We start from the raw sequence: 15,647 nt of genomic DNA on the forward strand, positions 1-15,647 counted from the left end.
AACTTTGTTGTTCTTAGATTGTAGCCGGTTAATTTATTTACCGGAGTGTAGCAACACCCCTCGAGGATATATAAACAAATATATATTTCCCCGAATATCTTGTGTTCCTCGTTTTTATCATTCCAAACACTATTCCTCTCAAGAACACGAAACCACTAACCGAGCACCAAATATTTTATCCGCTAAAGATTTGAATTTTTTTTTAATTTAGTGATTATCGTATTCAACCCCCCCCCCTTCTACGATAATTCGGGACCTAACAGATTCTGGCACTCATTAGCAGCCATGAGTTCAATAAGTTCATAAGCTTCATCGTAGCTCTTATCCCACAAGGCTCCTCCTGACGTTGCATCAAACATGGGTCTAGAAGTAGCACCCAGTCCATTGTAGAAATAGTTGATAATCATCCAATTAGGCATGCCATGGTGTGGGCACTTCCTTAGCATCTCCTTATATCGATTCCAAGCCCCACGCAGAGATTCTCCAGTTTGTTGCGCAAACTGGGTAAGAGCATTCCTGATTGTAGCAGTCTTCGCCATGGGGAAGAATATAGTGAGAAACTTTTGAGCAAGATCTTCTCAAGTGGTGATAGACCTTGCCGGTAGAGAATGCATCTAGCACTTAGCTTTGTCCCTCAGAGAGAATGGGAAGAGTCGCAGCTTGATAGCATCTTCAGTCACATCATTGAACTTGAAAGTATCGCAGATCTCGATGAAATCCCTGATATGCATGTTGGGGTCTTCAGTTGGAGAACCCCCAAACTGAACTGAGTTCTGTATCATCTGGATTGTGCTTGACTTTATCTCAAAAGTGTTATCCTTGATGGCTGGTCTGAATATGCTAGACTGAATATCATTAATCTTAGGCTTAGAATAGTCCATCAAAGCCTTCAGATTTTCTGCTTGATCACCCATAGCTACTACAATTGGCTCTTCAACTTTCTCTTCTTCCTCTAACTTCTCTTTATCCTCAAAAACTTCCCTACGAACTACCACAAGTTCTTCCTCGAATTTATCCAGTGTTCTCTTACGAGTACGCGTTCACGTGTACATACACCCCCGCTAGAGTACCTGAAACCAGACAAGGAACAAATAAGTAACAATGTCTGAGTCAATGAACTTTAACGACCACTGATGGAAAGCACATAAACTATAAATTAACACTGCAGTCCCCGGCAGCGGCGCCAAAAATTTGTTAGTCGCTAAACACGCGCTAATAATACACGCAAGTATACGAGTTCACAAGTAGTATAGAAACTTTTCTAGTTCGTTCCCACAGAGACTGTATTGGTTAACTATTTAATTTATGCACCTAAGCAACCATGTATGGTTATTATCCAATATTAAGACGATAACAAATTGAGATTGTTTATAACTAAGAATTAACTAATAATTATAACTACGAGAATAAGATTGACTGAATTAATATATATGACAAACATGGGATTCTAACTTCATTAAATACTTCATTCAATAGCCTTATTATTCTTAACCTTACAATGCAATGGTGATGATACTAATCAGATAACACAAAACTGATAAACGCCAACTTTCGTTGCACGAGTACCATTCTACCATACATCCACAAAAGAGATAGAAGCTGAATAGGCACCAATTATATTGAGACCCTATATGTCTATAAAATTGACAACATAACGGTTTAAGCACAAGTTATCTATCTTGATTACATAGGGCAAGTAAGATGGTTAAAATTACCTACGAATCATGCATGACAAATACATGAACCTATGCTAGCATGGCAAGTTCTAAATCCTTAAATTCACTTTCACTTCATTAAGAATTAACACACTATCTTATAAGTTCGCGACGCTCATAAGATGAATACGCACAACCATTACTAGGATATCATACAATCACCACATACTAAGGTATCAAAACAATTTAACTAAAGAAATCCATAAATAAATCCGCTAGAACCCCACGATAATAATTAGCCCATAATCGGACTAATCATCAACATGGGTTCCGATGAAATCATGATATATAAAATGTAGTCTTTATACGAATAATTAAACCAAGTACAAACAAAAGTATAGGTTAAGCAAAACAAGAAACAAGCATCCAAATTACAACTCAAAACAAAGATTCACAAAAATAAACTAAATCGTCTTCGCCTTTGTTGAATTGTGCTAAAGGTCTCTTGCCATCTTCTCCTTGCGCTCTCGTAAGTCTTTTTATTAAAACGACCTAATATTAATATATATAGCAGCCCTCAACAATATGGAAGCCTTCCCTTTTAGAATTAGATTAGAAACAGGATTCTTGAATTCGGCATCGGCGCAGGCGCGTGCTATCACAGCTCGGACGCGCTGTATTTCTGGAACCCGCGCGCTATCACAGCGCAGGCGCACCGTCCTTTTGGGAAAAACTCAGATTTCTTCTTAAATCTTGCTGCTCCGAGCCATCTTTCCACAAGCTTTTATTCCAACACCACCTGGACACCAAATTAGCACCAAAAAAATGCTAATTCACCTGATTACCTGAATAATACCTGAAATGCAAAAACACTAGAAAAGACATTAAAACACTTAACAACTTGAGTACAAATGCATCAATTCAAAGCTTCTTAGAGCATAAATAAGTGTCATAAATGCCACTCAACATAAACCAAGAAAGTAAGTTAGTTCTCCCATCATGCTCATTTCATACTTACTTTGCATCAATTTGGCAAAGTTTTTCATCTGTAGAACCAAATATAATATCATCTACATAAATTTGAACAAGTATACTAGAGCCATTAACATTTCTAAAGGATAAAGTTTTATCAACAGTACCTCTTGTGAAGTGGTTTTCCAAAAGAAACTTTGATAAAGTATCATACCATGCTCTAGGTGCTTGCTTCAGTCCATAAAGTGCTTTCAAAAGATAGTAGACATATCCTGGAAAATTTGGATCTTCAAAACCAGGAGGTTGACTGACATACACTTCCTCCTCCAAATCTACATTCAGAAAGGCACTTTTGACATCCATTTGATAGACATTGAAATTGGCATGGGCTGCATAGGCTAAGAAAATTCTATTGGCTTCAAGTCTTACAACAGGAGCAAAGATTTCATCAAAATCTATTCGTTCTAGTTGACAATAGCCCTTAGCAATCAATCTAGCTTTGTTCCTGACCACTATGCCATTTTCATCCATCTTGTTTCTGAATACCCACTTGGTGTCAATTTGATTCTTTCCTTTAGGTTTGGGTACCAACATCCACACCTTGTTCCTTTCAAATTGGTTTAGCTCCTCCTGCATAGCTAAAATCCAATCAGGTTCCAACAAAGCTTCTTCTACCTTCTTTGGTTCTTCCTTAGATAGAAAGCTGCTATATAGACATTCTTCTTGAGTTGCGCTCCTTGTTTGAACTCTAGAAGATGCATCACCAATGATGAGCTCAAAAGGATGATCTTTAGTCAATTTCCTTTATTGAGGTAGATTAGCTCTAGATGAAGAGGTCTCATTATTGTCTTGATGCGTGACTGAGTTTTGATTATGAGAAACTCCCCCTGAGTTTGTGAATCTTTGATTTGAGAAAGGAGAAATTTATGTAGGTGTTCTATTCTGACTTTCAGCTTCTCTTAATGTTTTGACGGATGATGCACTTTGTGTCCCGAAGGATGAAGCTGATTGTCTCCCAACGGATAAGGCAGATTGTCTCTCGACGGATGAAGCATTTTGTAACTCGACAGATGTTGAGTTATATGCTTCATTAGTTGTAGATTTTTCTGCATTATCCTTATTTACTATTTCTTGATCACTTTCATCATCACTGTCATCACTAACCATCTCCACATTATCAAACTTGAGGCTCTCATAGAAATCTCCATCTTACAGTCCTTTAATCTTTTTATCATCAAACACAACATGTATTGATTCCATAACAATGTTGATTCTTAGATTGTAGACTCTATATGCCTTTCCCACAGCATATCCAACAAAAATTCCTTCATCTGCTTTAGCATCAAACTTCCCATGTTGATCAGTTTGATTCCTCAAGATATAACATTTGCAACCAAAGACATCAAGAAAATTTAGAGTTGGCTTCCTATTCTTGAACAATTGATAGGGTGTCATGCACTTTGCTTGATTAACAAAAGAAATATTCTGAGTGTAGCAAGCATTATCACAGCTTCAACCCAAAAATATGTTGGTAATTTTGATTCTTCAAGCATTGTCCTTACAGCTTCAATAAGAGATCTATCCTTTCTTTTCACTACATTTTGTTGTGGAGTTCTTGCTGCAGAAAACTCATGCATAATCCCATTCTCTTCACAAAATGATCTCATCACATAATTCTTGAACTCAGTTCCATTGTCACTCCAGATTCTTCTTACTTTAAAATTAGGATAATTATTGACTTGCCTTAAGTGATTGATGATGATTTCACTAGCTGCATCTTTAGAATTTAGGAAATATGTCCAAGAGAACTTTGAGAAATCATCCACAATTACTAGGCAAAATCTTTTCCTTAAGATGGACAACACATTGACTGGTCCAAATAAATCCATGTGCATCAATTGCAAAGGTTCTTCAATTGTTGAATCAAGATTCTTTCTGAATGATGCTTTGATCTGTTTTCCTTTCTGACAGGCATCACACAATCCATCCTTAGTAAACTCCACTTGAGGAATGCCTCTAACCATTCATTCTTGACAAGCTCATTCATGGTTTTGAAGCTTAGATGGGACAGCTTCTTGTGCCATAACCAACTTTCATCTTGACTTGCTTTACTGAGAAGACATGTAACAGATTCTGCATTTGATGAGTTGAAGTCAGCTAGGTACACATTTCCTTTTCTCACTCCAGTGAGAACCACTTTTTTGCTCTTTTTGTTTGTCATAACACAGACTTCTGAATTGAAGGTTACTGAATTACCCTTATCACAAAGCTGGCTGATACTCAACAAATTATGCTTGAGACCATCCACTAGTGAAACTTCTTCAATGATGACATTGTCTTTTGAAATCAAGCGATATCCCACATATCCCACTGTATAACCCTTGTTGTCATCTCCAAAAGTAATACTTGGGCCAGCTCTTTCCTTGAACTCAGTGAGCAGGGTAGAATCTCCAGTCATGTGCCTTGATCAACCACTATCCAGATACCAAAGATTCTTTCTGTTTCCCTGTACACATCAAAATCAAATCAAGTTGATTTTGGTACCTAAATTTCCTTGGCTCCTGCCTTGTTAGCTTTCTTCTTTGGTTTCTTAGGTTTGATCTCATTTGACTTGGGAATTTCTGATTCATCCTTAGTCATTTCAGTTGGACCTTTGAAACCAGTCATTAAAATAGAATTGTCATGCACATTTTGATTAACAGGAAAAGGCATGCTATTTGCAAACATGTTATTCCAGTAAGGCATGCTAAATGGCATTTGAGGCATACTAAATGCAACATAATAAGGATTAGGAGCAAATGGCATATTAGCAAATTGTGCATTTATATTCTGAGCAGACATGCCATTCAAAGGCATAGTAGGCATGGAAATCATGTTAGGAAAAGAAGAGGGTGAAGATATAGGAGTAGGCATGGCAAGTTTTTAATTAACAGACAAATGATTAACACTACCACACTTAACACAAATTTGTCTTGGAGCATATTTATCAGGTGTGTAATTATTATGTTTATTAATTCCTACTTTCCTATTTCTATTATTTTTCCTTTTAGCTTCTGTTTTAACCTCAATCTTTTCTAATCTGTCATTCAATTGCTTGATGGACAGATGACCAACATTAACTTTCTTTTCCTTCCTGACTTGACTTGATTCTCCTGCAATAAAGTTCTTAGAGACTGAGCCATATTTTTCATTTAACTTGGCTAGCTTAGCTTTGCTCATAGGTTTACTCACAGCCGACGGATGTGGCTCTTTGTCACTCGACGAATAATCCTTTTGATTATCCGACGAATGATTTTCATCATCCGTCGAGTCCACATCTGTAATCAATCCTTCAACCAAATTAGACTTAAGCTTCTCTTTACTCTTCTTCCAGGCTGCATCACAAAAGGACTCAACACCTTAAACTTTAGTGATTTGAGCATGGACATCTCTGGATATTTTCCATGCTGTAATCACTTCCTGTTCTCGTTCAAGCTGCTTCTTTAAAATCTCTTCTTTATTCAAGGACTCATTTAATTCATCCTTAGCAATCTTACACTCAATTCTCAATTTTTCAAATTCAATAAACTGAGACTCTAGCACATTATTCCTCTCAGTTAAAAACAAATTATTTTCTTTGATTTTAGCATTTTCCTTAGTGAGGGACTTATGTGTAACACGCAAGTGATATAGTTCTGTGGACATGTCATTGATTGCATCATTACACTCGGCTTTAGATAAATGTGCTAGGTTAGTGGTGATTACCTGATTACTTGAAGAGCTTGTTTCAGTTTCATCAGACTTCGCCATCAGGGCAAGGTTGACATAGCTTGTTTCTTCATCTTCATCCAATCCATCAGCTGCCCAGTCATTTTCTTGTGTAATAAAAGCTATTTCCTTTTGCTTGAGCAACTCAAAATATTTCTATTTATAATTAACAGGCTCAAACTTCTTCTTGCTAGAATCTGACTTTCTACACTCATTGACAAAATGCCCTGCCAAGCCATATTTGAAACAATTGAATTTGGATTTATTTACCATGTTTCTACTTGGCTTGGCTGCTACAAAATTCTTTTGAACTTGATCTTGGCAAATCTTCTGGATAGGAATGCTAGATGCTCATCAATATCATCCATGTCATATTGGGTCAACTAATCTTCATTTTCAGCTACCAGCCCTTTACCCTTGCTTGCACAGACCTTTGATGTAGACTCAACAGCTTCTACCTTCATCTCTTTCTCTTTCTCTAACTCATCAACCAGTGCTATGGACCCTTCTTTCTTCCTTCCTTTCTTCATCCTCTCATTTTGCTCAGTTTCAAGCTCATAAGTTTTTAGGATGTTATATAGTCTCTCCAAGGTGAACTCCTTGTAATCCTGAGAATTTCTCAATGAAACTATCATTGGCTTCCACTCTTTTTGTTTGAGACCTTGTAAAACGTTTAAATGTATAGTGACCCTAACGGACGGGAAAAACTTTTGATCCCACACTATGTAGTGCATGAGAAAATGAGTTTCGGAGTTGATATTATGATTATACGTATCAAATGAGTGTATGTAAACGCTATTAGTTTTCGAAGAAAATGAACTTTGAAAAATGACCGTATTTACGACTCATCGAGGATTACGAGAATCACAATATAATTACGAGATTAGAACCCTACAGATTTATATTCAAAGAGGATAATTAAAAATATAAGGAATGAATACGAAAGGAATTACGTCGCGAACCATTTACGAGTAAGTAGTACGAAAACATTTAAGCAACCGAGCAAACGCATAAACGATTAAATAAACATAACGCACTAACTAAACCATGGTAAGAAAGTAACCATGGTTACTTCATTAAATAGTGAGCTAACCATAGGATGATCAAGCTAGCTAGCAAAATAGTGTGCTAAGGAAGCTAACCATGTAGTTTAGCTTGTAACCTAGCAAGCTACAAAGATTTGTCCCCAAGATTTGCTACAAAGAATAAACCTAGAATGCTATACTAGGAAGAATAAAATCAATGCAAGATATCACACCATCTTCCTAGAAGCAACCTAGCAAATCAACCAAGCTAAGCAACCAAGCAAGTATAAATACCCCCCATCACTTTGTTTCATTCGGCTATTTCATCATCACCAAGGGAATTCAAATTCAAAACTCAAAGTTCTAGCTCTTGTTAAATTCTTCCATTAATTCTAAATCCTCCTAGCAATTAAACTAAGGTAAGAAAATTCTTTCATCTCTTTTTATCAAGGTTTGATGGGTGAAATAAAATCAAGAAACTCACTAGTGAATAGTATGAATAGTAACCTCTCTCTTTGATTTCTTGATTTCAATGGTGGTTTTAGATTCTAGAAATCATACCAAGCACTTTCAAGCCTCCACCATCCTCAAGAACACATCTCAAGCTTTCAATAAAGGCAAAAATCTTTGGCCCAACTTTATTTAAGATTCATTTTAAAGATCCATTTAGTATGTGGTAGTAAACTTAGTTCAATAAGTGGTATTGATGAAATCTTGGTGTTTAAGTTAAGTAGATGTAAGGTTCATTGTTTTTACCTCAAGAACATGATGTTCTTGAGAGGAGTTTGTGTGTTGATGATGAAATGATGATTGTTGGTGGTTGTGCTAAAAGTTAGGCGTAAACGAAACCCCGATCGTAAACGTAACTTCGTTAAAACCAACAAATCGTAACTTTAAGTTCTACAGAAATTCCCGAAGTTATAAATTGTAATTTCTTGAAAAATAACCCTTTTTAGGATATACAATGTTATAAGTATCATTTAGGCGCTTGAATCGCTTGATTCCGATTTACGGATCAAAAGTTATGGCCGTTTTACTAAAAGTGATTTACGAGACGAAGACTGCTACAAATCACGAACTTTGAAAATATAAAGGATTGACTTGAATGTGTTCATAAATCATGAAATTTTTACAGAGAGTAAAATATTGAGTTTCCTAACTGCCATAAAAATTTCAAGTGAAAATAATGATTTTCAATTTTATAAAAATGTCGGAGCCGAGACCGCGCGAGTAGAAACCGTAAGAATCCATAAGCGGAGCCGACGACGATAATAAGAATGAACCTATGATACTTAGAAAAATGAAGCGACCACGATGTGAATAAGGACTTAAAAGGATAATAAGGGTAATATAAGCTGAGAGGGTTCATAATTAGTAGAGCATGAGTGTGAGTTGCTGTAAATTAGAACGGAACCTAACGAAATAAAATATGTTGATGGTTATAGATTTCCGAGCGGAACCTAGAGCATCCTCCACCTCGAGATACCCAGGTAAGTTTACGAAACCAACTCCATTTTACTGTTGTATTGTGAAAGGATTGTTTTACTATCATTGCATAAATACCATGCTTTCCCTGATACATAGTTGTTGAATTTTCGCATAATGTAGCGATGTTGTACGATAAGTATATATCGTGAAATGTTTATTTCGCTTTAAGCGTGACATATTATATAAGACCGAGAGTCGGTCGGGATTTAAGATAAAACCCGGGAATCATTCCGGTAATATTATAGGACGGTTATAAGTCCATAGTAGTACGTTTTAAAAGAGATTCAACATCCACTAACGAAACATTAAAACCCCTCGAACTTTTATTAAAATGATTTCCCAACGATCATATTCCCTCAACTATATTTTATTGAATCGAATAATAAATACTATATACATATTCTTTTATCATGGGCGTAGTATACCCCAACAATTATTTATTTCAGACCTGATTAATCATTAAAGATTTTTAATTGCGTAAACATAAACTAGTTAATGAATATTATTTTAAATACTCTTTTGAAGAGTAAACTCATTCAAGGTTTAATTATTTATCGATTATCATTTATTTATTTATTATTTAATTAAAGAGTTTATTTTGATTTAAAATCATAGATCCTGATTTAAAACATACTTTCTGATTTTGGGAAATCATCCGAGTAATTTCAGATCGTCGGAGAATATTATCCGGACTTATTTAATATTTTGAATATAGTTTCATGGAGAAACTTTCCCCCCTTATTTAATTATCTGTTGACAATGGTCAACTCACATCCTTAGTACTTCCTCCGAAACTTTCGGAAGTACATATATATATATATATATATATATATATATACAGTAAAGCTATGCCTATCAATAAGCAAAACGCTTGGAGGAACTTCGATGTGGTTCGAGTTCTCGAGATATGATAGGATTTCTTAAAAGACAAGGGAGGGGTAGGATCCAAGTACTTCATGTATTGGATAGACTACTAGTACCGTAGGAGACGGTATAATATGTACCTATGGACCTGCGAAGTGTGTGTATACCCGAAATGAGGACACATAGCCCGTATGCGGCAAGGGTGATAACCGAGATGTGAATGTGTCGTCCCTCTACTAGTAGAAAAGGTTACTTTTATCGTAGTACGACTGATCATCGTATGCGGTGGCTCCAACGAATTTTAAAATTCTTCCAATTGGAATTGACATGCAATACTGTAACCCAAGCCTAGGTGTTGGGATTACTATTAAGGTATTCGCAGGATATTAAAATCCCTTAAAGAATTGTTTTCATAAGAAGGTGTGTATCACCAAAGAAAACTATTTTCGAATAAAATATAATTATCATATATGATGTTATCATACCGTCATTTTCATACTGTACATTATTATGCTGGGCATTATAGCTCACACTTGTTTTCTTAAATTGACACAACACAACAGTGAATCAAGATGACTGCCATGAGAACCACAGCCAGGAAACGGGTAGGAAATGGCCAGCTGTTCCGTAGATTGTTTGGTGTTGTACCACAGGTAGTCAGAATATGCTGGATTAGTTTTCAGTTGTTTATAGTTCGGCTTATTTATAAGTATGACTTATGTAAGGTAAGAAACAAGAAATGTATATTTGGCCGATGGACTAGCCTTACATAAAGGTCACTCCCCGGTAAAATTAATTACTTTTGGGTTGTAATAAATATCACTTGATGGTTGACAATTACTCTAGTTATGATGGTTCGTTTCCAAGACATTAACCTGTAAGTGTGTGTGTGTGTGATAAGTATGGGGTCGTGAAGCGTGAGTATTTATATACTATAGTGTGAGTTGTGTGAGTTTAGATGGCGTGGCCTCCGAGACACCTGACCCCGGGTTTTGGGGCACCACAAAAATGGTATCAGAACCTTAGGTTAACAAATCTTGGAAACGATAGGATATAAAATACGTAAACATAGGAATAATAAAATAATCAATTAGAACTCAAGTCGAGTTCGTCGTCGGGCTACATGGGTAGTCTTGACTGTTTTACCCTCAAGGGAATTCTGACTCTAAGTTAGTAAGACCTTGCCTATTGTGTCAGGTACTAGTGGAGCCTAGGAGGGAGATTGATCATGTTGATGATGTCATGGTCCCTGAGCGTGACCCTTTTCCCGAGCTAGAGAGCCCACCCATTGATTCAGATGATGACCCTATTGAGGATGTCCTAGAGGAGGGGACTGAGCTTCCTGTCCCCACAACTAATGGCATAGTCTGGAAAGATGTAGAGATGTACCCTCACCCACCTATTCGCTCTCCTACACCACCCCCAGGGATTCAGATCCCTATGCCCTATACTGATGATGATGAGGAGGAGGCAATACGTGCACAGTTCCACGAGGTTCATGACATATCTTCTAGCGACCCAGATTCACCTCTACCACCACCGACGATCATGCATGTAGCCGTACACGACTAGATAGTGGGTCAGCTTAACGCTGAGATCACTACGGCATCTGCTCGCATTGCGGAGTTACGCCAGGAACTGACAGCTGAGAGAGCTACCCGGCTAGGATACCCAGGAGATTTCAGAGCTGCTTCCCCAGCCATAGCCCGCAGAGAGATCGATGGGATTGAGCTCCGTACCAGGGTTTAGATGAGGATGACAGCGGTGGGAGGATATATCCCGGTAGTTGATGCAGAGCTGATGATTGCAGGAGCGATGAGGAGGGTGCGTGACCTCACTCGCAGTGATAGTGACTGAGAGACTAGTGACGAGATATGGACCTTGAAGAAGGCTGGGTGACTTGTCACCAATTTTGATAGGATAACTAGTAGTAGATAGCGTTCCTAGCCCTTCAGAGTACATGGCTTATGTATTTTCATTTCAGTATTCAGGACTAGTAGTGATAGATTGTAATCAGGCATGTATGAACTCGGCTAGTTATTTCATCCCCAAGATATAAGTGGGAGATCTTATTAATATATATCTAAGCAGTTATTAAGAAACTGATGTCTATATTATTGCACTTTATAAAAACCTGCTAGTTAATAAATAGCATGCTTACATATGAATAAAATAATCCAACTGTTATAATTATAACTATGTTGACCAATTTTCAATATCAGAACAATGCCACCCCGTAGAAGAGGAACTAGGGCACAACCCGCAGAATCTGTTAACCAACAACGGAGTGAACCTGACCCTATAGTGAATGAGGAAAGTGAAGAAGACCTAGACTATAATAAATATGATGAGGAAGAATATGTAGAAGAAGAGGCCGAGGATACCCATCAGGGAGGAAACCCCATGAATGAATTTATGGAACTGTTAAGAGCAAATCTGAACCAACAGCCTATTCCACCACAGCCACATCCTGCCCAACAAACTGCAGCTACTGCCTTTAGAGCCTTCAAATCTCTCAAACCCCCAGAGTTTCTAGGATCTGCCGACCCCATTGAAGCACGGGCCTGGCTCAAGGAGATAGAAAAGTCCTTCGAGATACTAGGAGTTGAGGAACGACATAAGACTATTTTCGCTTCTTACATGCTGAATGGAGAAGCTAACTACTGGTGGGAGTCCAAACGAAACCTAGAAACTGATGTTGTGATTCCATGGGATAGATTTACTCGATTGTTCTTAGACAAGTATTTCCCTAGGTTTATGGAAACCCAGATGTAGATTAAGTTTCTGTAGTTGAAACAGGATAAGATGACTGTAGCAGAATATGAGGCCAAATTTACTGAGTTGTCGAGATTTGTGCCTGAATTTGTGAACACCGAAGAGAAGAAAGCGCGAAGGTTTCAGCTTGGTCTGAAACAGTGGATACAGAACCGAGTGGCAGTGTTAGAGCTGACAGACTATGCCACCTTAGTACAGAAAGCCTCGATTATTGAAGCTGGCAGTGAGCAAAGTTTGAAGGAGAAGGAAAATAGGAAAAGGAAGATAGGAAGGCAAGGAATAAGAACCGGAAACAGGAGCCTTATGAGTAGGTTTGTCAGGGGAACGGTGTCCCAACCTGCACGAGGCCCTGGATTCAGAAAGGCCCCGAGTGAGAGTGTTGGCCAGGGCGGCGGACAATCTAGGGCCATATTTCATAGCCAACCACGTGCCTCAATACCAGAGTGCCAGACCTGTAAGAGAAGACACCTTGGGATATGTAATCAGGCAAGAGCCCCTCTAAAATGTTACAGGTGCGACCAACCCGGACACCTTGCCAACAACTGTCCCCAATATAGCAAGACATGTTTCCAGTGTGGGAAAGTAGGGCGTATGAGGAAGGATTGCCTGATAATGAAGCCCCCAGTCTCAGGTATGAGCAGAGCTGCATCCAAACGACCCCCGGCTGCTATGACCTTCAACATGACTGTTCAAGATGCTGTCTGAAACACTAACGTGATAGCAGGTACCCTTTTGTTATGTTCCGAACATGCAAATGTCCTATTTGATTCTGGAGCAACCAAGTCTTTTATATCTCAAGAATTTGCTAAAAAGTTAAAACTTAATGCCATACCCTTACGTGAGATATTACGAGTGGAAATAGCAAACAAAGAAATAATTCCTGTAAATCAAGTACACACTAAGTGCAAGTTAAAGTTAGAGGGGAGGATCTTCGAGGTTGACCTAATCCCATTTGCGTTAGGAGAATTTGATGTAATCTTAGGAATGGATTGGTTATCCTGTAACGGAGTGCAAATAGTTTGTGAATGGAAGAGAGTGAAGATAAGAGTGCAAAATGAAAAAGATGTAGTGTTTAAAGGTCAACGACAGAACCAGAAATTTCTAACCATGCTACAGGAAAAAAGATTGTTCAGAAAAGGTAACGAGGCTTATTTGGCTTATGTGATAGATACAAAGAAGGAAGTCCCTAATATACAGGACATACCTGTAGTAAACGAATTCGAGGATGTATTTCCAGAGAACTTACCAGGATTACCACCTGACCGAGAAATAGAGTTCGCTATAGAATTAGCACCAGGAACGACACCAGTATCCAAGGCCCCATATAGGCTAGCCCCAGTTAAGATGAAGGAACTAGCTTCTCAACTGCAAGAGTTACTAGATAATGGAATGATAAGACCCAGTGTGTCGCCATGGGGAGCGCCAATACTGTTCGTAAAGAAAAAGAACGGCAGTATGAGATTATGCATAGACTATCGAGAGCTAAATAAGCTGACTATAAAGAATAGGTACCCTCTCCCCAGGATTGATGACCTATTTGACCAACTCAAGGGAGTTGTACATTTTTCCAAAATAGATTTAAGAACATGATATCACCAGTTGAAAATCAAACCGGAAGATATACCGAAGACTGCTTTTTGCACTAGGTATGGACACTATGAGTTCTTAGTTATGTCGTTTGGGTTAACCAATGCACCCACAGCCTTTATGGATTTGATGAACAAAGTGTTCAAAAAGTACCTGGATATATGTGTGATAGTTTTTATCGATGATATTCTGATCTACTCAAAGACAGAGCAAGAACACACAGAACATTTGAGGATAGTCTTAGAAATCTTGAGGAATGAGAAATTGTATGCCAAGTTCTCGAAGTGCGAGTTTTGGTTGAGAGAAGTTCAGTTTTTAGGACATGTGGTGAGTAGAAAAGGAGTTTTAGTTGACCCTACCAAAATAGAGGTGGTATCCAATTGGGAAAGACCAACTACCCCAACAGAGGTTAGGAGTTTTGTGGGTTTAGCAGGATATTACCGAAGATTCGTGCAAGATTTTGCTAAGATAGTCGGTCCACTGACTAGACTTACCTAGAAGACAGAAAAGTTTGTATGGACAGAGAAATGTGAGGAAAGTTTTCAAGAACTAAAAAGGATGCCGGTGTCAGCACCAGTGCTCGCTCTTCCCGATGGAAAGGGAGAGTTTGTGATATACAGCGACACATCACTTAAAGGATTAGGATGTGTAATGATGCAGCACGGCAAAGTTATAGCGTATGCCTCTCGACAATTGAAGGAATATGAGAGCAGATACCCGATGCACGATCTAGAATTAGCAGCCATAGTCTTTGCCCTGAAAATTTGGAGACACTACCTATACGGTGAGAAATGTGAGATCTACACTGACCATAAAAGCCTCAAGTATATTTTCACTCAGAAGGAACTGAACATGAGACAGAGGAGATGGTTAGAGTTGATAAAAGACTATGACTGTGAAATTTTGTATCACCCGGGTAAAGCCAATGTGGTGGCTGACACCCTTAGTAGGAAGGAAAGACTCAAGATGATAATGACATCGGAGGAGTGTTGATTAAGGAATTTGAGAAGATGGAAATTGACATAAGAATGACCGGTAAGGGAACAGAAGGATTATTTGAGATTAAGCTAGTGCCAGAGATGACTGAAAAGATACGAGTATGTCAGGAAAAGAAGATGAGTGAGGAAAGAGGAACATTGACCGGTGAAGAAGTGAGATGCAAAAAAGATGAGAAAGGGATCATGAGGTATGCGTCCCGAATTTGGATTCCAAATGTGCAAGAGTTAAAGGATTAGTTGTTGCACGAAGGGCACAGCTCTAGATATTCAATCCACCCAGGAAGTACAAAAATGTACCGTGACCTTAAGGAATATTATTGGTGGCCTAACATGAAGAGAGAAGTAGCAGAGTGGGTCAGCAAGTGCTTGACATGCCAGAGAGTGAAGGCTGAACATCAGCGACCTAGTGGACTATTATGACCCCTAGAGATTCCGGAATGGAAATGGGAGCATATAGCCATGGATTTTGTGACAGGCTTACCAAGAACAAAGACCAATCGCGATGCCATATGGGTTATCATAGATAGATTGACCAA

The 15,647-nt window shown here is 38.3% G+C and overlaps 1 non-coding gene across 1 annotated transcript; it reads left to right on the plus strand.

The window, feature by feature from the left end:
* Nucleotides 1-417: 417 nt before the first annotated feature.
* LOC141669111 (small nucleolar RNA R71) lies at nucleotides 418-524 on the plus strand. Its single transcript, XR_012553405.1, has one exon. It is a non-coding gene; the product is annotated as a small nucleolar RNA R71 (small nucleolar RNA).
* The last annotated feature ends 15,123 nt before the right edge of the window (nucleotides 525-15,647 follow it).

Source organism: Apium graveolens, chromosome 6 (genome assembly GCF_009905375.1).
Source record: "Apium graveolens cultivar Ventura chromosome 6, ASM990537v1, whole genome shotgun sequence".
In the NCBI taxonomy this organism is placed as follows: Eukaryota; Viridiplantae; Streptophyta; class Magnoliopsida; order Apiales; family Apiaceae; genus Apium; species Apium graveolens.